At 32.5% G+C, this 7,828-nt stretch overlaps 1 long non-coding RNA gene across 1 annotated transcript; it reads right to left on the bottom strand.

Annotated features, from left to right (window-relative positions):
- Positions 1-307: 307 nt before the first annotated feature.
- LOC131011305 (uncharacterized) lies at positions 308-1,818 on the bottom strand. Its single transcript, XR_009096857.1, has 2 exons — positions 1,050-1,818; positions 308-536 (listed from the first exon to the last, which is right to left on the bottom strand). It is a non-coding gene; the product is annotated as an uncharacterized LOC131011305 (long non-coding RNA).
- Between the last annotated feature and the right edge of the window lie 6,010 nt (positions 1,819-7,828).

Raw genomic sequence — 7,828 nt, 5'->3', positions numbered from 1 at the left:
ACTCAGCCTAAAGCTTAACCTCCCCAAAGCTTGAATCGAAGAAGAGAATTCCAAAGCCAAAATCAGTCACTGCTGATTACATACATTCTCTGTCGTAGCCCGATCCCCGACGCTAGTGATAGCGTGGACCGAGTATCGATACGACTATTTTAAAAGAATAAAAAGACAAGAAGAAAAGGTTGAACATCGAGCGGAAGCTCGCATAAAAAAATGCTAAGGAAAACTCCATAAATCAACTCCAGGGGTATAAACGTCAACGTCGTCATAACTTCGTAATTATCAGGAATTTCAATAACAAAAATAAAGCGGGTATAGCTCATTTTTTATAAGGAAGCATAAAATTCAGAGTATCGCAGCAAAAGGCGAACTGATTATATGTATGAAGACACATAACCGAGAGTACATTGCTTGATTCAAAAGAAAACAAAGTAACTCAATCATCAAGACTGTATCGACAAAATGGAAATGCGATAAAGTAAATACATCAACTAAACAATCCCCCACCAGCATCAGACCAATCTCGCTCCTCGCTTAGCCTGCACATTTAGAAATATATGCAGGGCGTGAGTACATAATACTCAGTGGGCAAACGCCGAAAAACAAGAAAGGTGCTCTTAGAGCTATAGGTTTGAAACTTGCCACATCTCAGCAATACACATGAATAACTTTAGCGTAAATGAACTTGTGTAAGCAATTTTAGTAAACATGACATCATAAAGAAACGACTGCAGTCAAAGATCTCAACATGTATGCACCACATCTACAACTCATCATTATCAAAGGTACTGAGAAGTAGGCCTCCCTCTCAAGTACCGTGACCGGCCGACCCGAAGACGGCTCACAGTCACCTCTGTGCACAAAATCCCGCTTGTGGAAGGACCGAATTCGTCTCATCAGTAGAGGGTAACACACAAGTCATTATCAACAAAAATCAGCAAGTCAAACAGTTCTCAAACATCATTTATCTCAAAACATTTGTTAAACTCATAACATCATTAAAACAGTTTAGAAAGCTCGTATGATATAAGAATACTCAAAATATTGTCCACCTGAAGTCCTTCGCTCAACTTGGAAAGGAAAACAGGCGACTTACTTCTTCATCTCGCTCGGGCCTTCATATATCATCATCATCGTCATCGAAGGTTCATGTGATAAAACAAACCTTAGTTAGAACTCGTTACTAAAACCAATCTCGTCTCAAACTAATACTTCTCACTCATCTTCTATTTACCCAATAAATCTCAATCCCTAGGTTTACTTAACTTCTAAGGATTCACACGTCCTTCTCTCGATTTAACACTCAACTCGGATCAAACTCATAGCAATCAAGCATATAAACAAGCATAAACACTTAAGCATCTAAAATTCACACATAGACAAGTCAAAAACAACCTTCACTCTGCACTGACTCGATTTCAAAACCTCACCAGACTCGGTACAGAACTCCAATTGAGTCGTGACCTATACCAAATGAAACCAATTTGAGTCTAGTTTCATTTAAAAAAAGGTAGGATCAAAAACTCCAAGTATTTTAGGAGATATGACTGTTTTACTACAGTCTACCATATTCGGCAGTTTTTAGCAATCGAAAGGTTTAATTTTTGAAAAATAGTAAACGGTCTCAAAAAGGCTTAAAATTTGGTGGGTACTTATCTAAGAGACTCATATCTTACAAATAAAAATTTTGGTTCCAAAACGTTAGGGAAAGATACTTAAAAAGGTGACTCTATTGGCTACTCACCGAACATTTTGGCAGAACGTAGTAGTTTTGGTTTTACATTTTATAAAAATAGTAAACGAAGTCAAAATGACTTGAAATTTTACTTGTGTGCTTATTACTCTCATATATACTTACTATAAAATTTTCATGGTATTTGGGTAACAATAACCCCTCTAAAACAGTAGGTCAGTGCGTCACGAAAATGACTCTTAACTCAATCACACAAGCAAACATGCTTAACTCAACATTCCTTCAAAGAAAACTCATCAAAGCTCATCTTAAACACTTATAGCACTCAAAAACATTCAAGCACATCATAATACTCATCATAACTCAATCTCGACTCTTCTCTTACATCTTAAACTCAAATCTCAAAGAAAACGTTTCAACGAACGCATTATTTCAATACTCATCTCATTTTCATGCTCAAAATTTCTCAAGTACTCATATATGACCTCATCCATCACATAACTCATTATACATACATAGATTCTCTTATGTCATGCGAACTAAACTCGAAGAAAAACTCACACATCAACGTAGACTCTTAATAAAAGCATGACAAACGTTCACATAATGACCATAAAGCAATTAGACCTCATTAAACCAATCATCAACCTCACATCATATAAAAACCCAAAACTTGTGTAAACTAAACTAAGTCAAAATTTTATATATCTAACAATTGACCTAACCAAACATAATTAGACTCTAATATCATGCTTAATTTCAATTATTCTAAGCCAATTCACTTAATTAACACATAGGCATGAAAGTCCTAATTTTTATTAAACTAAACTTTTTGAAATACCACAAATACACATGAAACTTTAATCCAATCATATATCTATCAATTTTTAACCATTTAATCTCACATATAAATCATCAATTGACAATTTAGGGCATAGATGCACATATCCCTAATTTTATCAAACTAACTCAAATCAAAGTCATCAATTAACATCATATCCTCAATCTACTCCATCAATCATCATCATAGACATCTCATGGACTCATTCTCATCATCAATTCATCATTTAAAACATCAACTCACAAATTCTCAATTTTTGGGTAAACTAAACTCATTCAATTTTTGCATCTCAAAGCATATCATAGATCACTTTTCTCACCTCAAATCAAGGAAAGAAAAAGAAAATTTTTGAAGGGTAATGACCCATAATTTTCGAAAATTTGAAGAACAAAGGAGGGGGTGATTTCTTGCTTCAATCATCCAAAAATACTCACATATAACATCATACAAGTTAGATCTATGAGTTTAAATATCACTTACCCAAACTTACACCAAATATCAAACTTTCTCTTTCTAACTTTGAAACCAATCTTCAATGATCTTCTTGAATTCAAGGTGATAGAATGTGTTTAAGTAAGATTTAGAAGGTGATTTGTGTTTTTGGTATGATTTTGTGAAGCTTCGAAGGTTTCATCAATGGTTGTCAATGGTGGAAATGTGAGAGATGAGGGAGAGAGAGAGTGTCGAATTGGGGTGAGGGAGAGAGAAATATTTTGCAAGATTTGTTTTGATTTAGGTGATCTTAGGGAAGATTTACTTTGATACATAGAATATTTGGCATTAAATGCCTTGTTCTCTCTCTAATCTCTACACTCTCAATTAATCCACTTGGCAAATGGGTATTTAGGCACATGCTCAAAGGAATAAAATAATCATGTGAGAGAGTAGTAATTGATTAAGAACAATAATAATCATGGAAATGTTACTCATTAATAAAATGTCATAGCATAATTATTCATGTGACCAAAATAAAATAATTATAGCACTAATATTAGTGCACTCACTCAATTATAATATTCCTCATTGTAGGAAAAATAATTTAAAAATATTATGCTTAGAAAAATTTCCATAAACCGGCATTCTTTGATTTCTCGGTAAAAATAAACCGCACTTGCTTTGAAAACTTAATTAAAATTCCAAGTGCTAAAGTCCTCAAATAAAAATCATAATAATTTGCTCGTAATGACATACGTAATAAAATCACATAATCAATCAGTCACGTAAATTCGCATAATATCACGTCAAAGCAGTCGGCAAACACAGACAAACTAGACATCTCTGTGACCGACTCTTTTCATCAGGGTTCTCATTATTTCTTTCTCGACTCTATTTCCAACTCATTATTCCTATTTTCTTAATAGGACAGTCAATCTCTCTGATAACTCGGTATCCGGTAAATCTATTCTCGGTAGTCGGAAATAAAATAAAATCTCAACTCAATTTAATCAGCATCTCTAACTCAACTAAATTCTCAAATCTCTTCACTCTAACTCTATCATTGGTTTGTTCACTCATATCTCTATTTAAAAGACAATCTGTCTTATCTGGTCATAAAAAAAAAGTAATCTCGCATCTCGACATCTCAGTACTCTCAATAGTGTTAAGACACTATCTCACAACATAAGGAAAAAAAATACGGGGTGTTACATTCTCTTAGACCTTAGGCAAACCTCTATTTACCCAGAAGCCAAGGTCAAACTTGCTACAAAGAACTTGTTCTTCGTAGTATAGTTGGCACTCGTTCAAACCTCCTTTCCAAAAGAAAGATTTGAGTGTTTTGAGTGATTCGGAGTTCAGAAGGGTTTTCTGACTCTGAGAGTCTTAGCGCGGGTTGTGCTAAGCAAGAGAAATCCGACACGAGTGAAGTGTGGGTACTGAAGAAGGGTTTTCTTCAGTGGTACGGTTGTGTGCACCCGGCAAGCACACGGTTTGGTTTGCAGTGCACCTGTTAAGCACTTGCGGAGTGGATTGTTGGTCTGATCAACCGACCGTGGTTGTAGGAAAGGGTTTTTCCGAACCACGTAAAAGTCTCTTTGTTGTTTACAGCTTTCAGTTTTACATTCTTACTTGTGTTGTTTCAATTGATAAACTGAACACTGATTAACGGCAAAGAGAAACCTAAGACCAACAACGTGCTCAACCGAGGCTATTGCGAAACTAAGTTTAATTTCCGCTGCGTATGATATCAGTCTGACTGATCTATCTTTTGATAGTCAGAAAGAGTGTTATCATCTCTGTTTTAGCAAACTCGACTAAAGTCCATAAGTGCATCAGTTAAGTTCCAGTAACTTAACTGATAACTCCTTACTGAAGATCTTTCAGTATCAGTCGTCAACCATGTTTGGTCAAAACTGTTTTCAGTCAATAGGTGTCTTTGTTTGCGTGTAAAGTTTCGTTTAGATCTCTATCTTGAGATCCCTCTGATTGAGGAATTTGTAAAAATAGCCCATAGGTGTATTCCCCCCCCCCCATACACCTATTCGAGACCCCCGGGACCTAACACGTCTATTTTAGACTTTGAGGTTTGTTGATTCTTAGTTGAGTAGACTCTTAGCTTTGATTTGTTGGATGGTAAAAATCATCCATGTAACAAAGCTAGCCTATATATTAGTATGATATTATAATTTATTTATTTCTTATCCAATTGAACATAATCATATATATGATATAGTATATAATATTACATTTCATTCATGTATATGTTGTAGTTACGTATATACATATATATAAACACTTTAACTTTTAATATTTAATTCTTTTTAGGACACACACACACACACATATATATATATATATATATAATTTTAAATTTATATATATATATATTAAATTAGCCCGATACGTAGAATTAAAATATAAAATTTTTATTTATAAGGCTAAATTTTATTTCAATGTAATTCTTTTAATTAGGCGCACGACTAAACTCATAAATTTGACATATAAAATATTTAGAAAATCAAATAACTTGAAAATTTCTAAATAAAGATTGTCAAAGAGATAAATGGTTTTGGACTGTGACAAACCTACCCTCTTAAAAAAAATTCGTCCTCGAAATTTAACTAAATTTAAATAATCATGGCTGCAATAATCTTCAACATAATAACTTGAATACTGAACTTGAATTATAACTTCAATTATTGTAGCAAATTCAACATACTTTCGAAACGTAAACAATTTATACTCATCCCCTTGAAAAACTTTTGGAGATATATTTACCTTGAAGTCGGAACACGTAGTGGTCGAATGGCCTTATCACACATGACTTTTAAAAATTTTATGTAAAATATTTTGCAGAGTCTACAGGAAGGTAGACCTGCTCTGATACCTTGTGACACCCAAATTTAATTTAAATTTCAATGTATATTTACACGAAATATCATGGATATAAATAAATATTTAATATAAAAATAATGAAATAAATATCTTATTTTAAAATACTTTACTAAACATTACATTTTTAAGTAAAACTAAATTCAAAATATTTGAGCCACCATTCGACCTTCCACGCGCCTCCAATTTTAGAAACCTAAAAATGTTAAATATGGGATGAGCATACAGAGTACACTCAGAGTGGGAACATGCAATAATTGTGCACGTTAATAAAATGGTCAACTCATACGCACTACACTGTAATACTGATAACTGAAATTCGCACGGTGGCATACCAGGGACTTTAATGTCCTAGACCCATTAAGCAGGCCCCTGGCGAATAGGTTGCAACCTTAACTGTAACATGAAATCGCATTGTGGCATACCAAGGACGGTGAAGTCCTGGACCCATTGAGCGGGCCCCTAGCGATAAAATTTAATTTACAACAAATATGACAAACACATAATATTAAAATGGACAAATATTAACCACATCGTGTACTGAAATAAATCCCACACCTGATATTTGAGCTTTGAGAATTAACTCGAGCAATTTAAATCAAACTCACCGTCTTAATCGCGTCGCACTTAATCGCATAAAATAAAATAAAATAATATTATATGAAGAATAAAAATAACTTAAATATTATATATAATATTTGTTGGTGTGCTTGTGTGTATAAAAATATATGTTTATGTGTATGTGAGTTAATTAAAAATGTCAAGCCACAAGGATATATATATACCCGTAGCAAAATAGATGAGTCACCTATTTTAGACTTTTAGGTTTGTTGATTCTTAGTTGAGTAGACTCCTAGCTTTGATTTGTTGGATGGTAAAAATCATCCACGTAGCAAAGCTAGCCTATATATTAGTATGATATTATAATTTATTTATTTCTTATCCAATTGAACATAGTCATATATATGATATAGTATATAATATTACATTTCATTCATGTATATGTTGTAGTTACGTATATACATATATATACACACTTTAATTTTTAATATTTAATTCTTTTTAGGACACACACATATAGATATATATATAATTTTAAATTTATATATACATATATATATATATATATATATTAAATTAGCCCGATACTTAGAATTAAAATATAAATTTTTTATTTATAAGGCTAAATTTTATTTCAATGTAATTCTTTTAATTAGGCGCACGACTAAACTCATAAATTTGACATATAAAATATTTAGAAAATCAAATAACTTGAAAATTTCTAAATAAAGATTGTCAAAGAGATAAATGGTTTTGGACTGTGACAAACCTACCCTCTTAAAAAAAATTCGTCCTCGAAATTTAACTAAATTTAAATAATCATGGCTGCAATAATCTTCAACATAATAACTTGAATACTGAACTTGAATTATAACTTCAATTATTGTAGCAAATTCAACATACTTTCGAAACGTAAACAATTTATACTCATCCCCTTGAAAAACTTTTGGAGATATATTTACCTTGAAGTCGGAACACGTAGTGGTCGAATGGCCTTATCACACATGACTTTTAAAAATTTTATGTAAAATATTTTGCAGAGTCTACAGGAAGGTAGACCTGCTCTGATACCTTGTGACACCCAAATTTAATTTAAATTTCAATGTATATTTACACGAAATATCATGGATATAAATAAATATTTAATATAAAAATAATGAAATAAATATCTTATTTTAAAATACTTTACTAAACATTACATTTTTAAGTAAAACTAAATTCAAAATATTTGAGCCACCATTCGACCTTCCACGCGCCTCCAATTTTAGAAACCTAAAAATGTTAAATATGGGATGAGCATACAGAGTACACTCAGAGTGGGAACATGCAATAATTGTGCACGTTAATAAAATGGTCAACTCATACGCACTACACTGTAATACTGATAACTGAAATTCGCACGGTGG

The sequence above is a fragment of the Salvia miltiorrhiza genome, chromosome 2, assembly GCF_028751815.1.
Source record: "Salvia miltiorrhiza cultivar Shanhuang (shh) chromosome 2, IMPLAD_Smil_shh, whole genome shotgun sequence".
NCBI lineage: Eukaryota > Viridiplantae > Streptophyta > Magnoliopsida > Lamiales > Lamiaceae > Salvia > Salvia miltiorrhiza.
The sequence above is the reverse complement of the archived record's forward strand: the minus strand, read 5'-3'. Positions and strand labels throughout refer to the sequence as shown.